This window comes from Empidonax traillii, unplaced genomic scaffold (genome assembly GCF_003031625.1).
Source record: "Empidonax traillii isolate 1590-97213 ecotype Southwest subspecies unplaced genomic scaffold, ASM303162v1 scaffold3698:size11436, whole genome shotgun sequence".
Taxonomy (NCBI): domain Eukaryota; kingdom Metazoa; phylum Chordata; class Aves; order Passeriformes; family Tyrannidae; genus Empidonax; species Empidonax traillii.
Window position 1 is genome coordinate 10,331 of NW_020958891.1, and position 1,106 is coordinate 11,436.

Sequence of the window (1,106 nt, forward strand, 5' to 3'; positions counted from 1 at the left end):
CTTTTTTTTTTTTTACTTTTATAAGATTTATATTCTTTTATGGTGCAGCATTAGCTCTCTCCCAGCCTATTTAACCGATCTGGGGTGATAAAAATGTAACCTAACCTATTTTTGCTACATCCATTTGAAGAGAGCAGCATTCTGTTCTACAATACAACCACCTCACCTCTCTCCATTCCCCAAACGAGACAGGTATTTTGAAAGCAATGTTCGCTTCACATATTGATAGATTTTTAACTGATAAAGAAGTTCTGCATTCTGCATTATACAGGAATCAGGGTTTTAACCATGGAACTTCCAAAGGTTCTTCAGGAGGGCTAATTTTTTCCCCCCACAGTACTGAAATTACGAATCAGCACAAAAGCAAGACACACGTTCAGTTCACAGATATCACAGTAGGTCGTACGCATCGCCTTCTTTAACAGCCGCGAATCATCGGAATGCAACACACAGCAGGTTGTCACAGATGGTCTCTCGAACCTTTCCCCGGTCTGGCTGCTCTCAGCCCTCAGCAGGTGTGCGAGCTGCCGGCTGACAGAGAGCCCTTCCCGGTGCCAAGGCGGGCCGTGCGTGCGCCAGGTCTCCATCCCTCCATCCTCCCCTCCAGCCAGCTCCGGAACTGGCACCCGCGCTGCTCCCGCAGCTCATCTCCTCCCACATCCCCACCTGCTGCCTCCCTGCGCGTCCGAGCCGCTGCCGAGCGGCCTTTTTTATCCCCCCCTCCATCCCCCTCACACCGCGACAGAGCCCCCGCCGAGGGGTGAGCCGGGCAGGGCGTGAGGAGCCCCCGAGGGCAGTCCCTGAGGGGACCCCTGAGGGGAAACGCGCGCGCCGCCCGCTCACCGCTCACCTCCACGCTCTGCTCGTCCATGGCTGCGGCCCCGCCGGCGGCGGGCGCGGGGACGGCTGTCCCCGGCCCTCTCTCTCTCTCTGTCGGTACCCGGGGTGAGAAGCGGAGGCTCCGCGATGTGTGAGGAGCGGGCGGGCAGAGGCACCGCCCGGGCTCCGGCCCCGGCCCGGCCGTGCCCGCGGCAGCGCGGCCGCTCCGCCCCCCCGCCCGCGGTGCGCACGCGCGGGGCCGCCCACGGGGACGGGGGGGGGGGGGG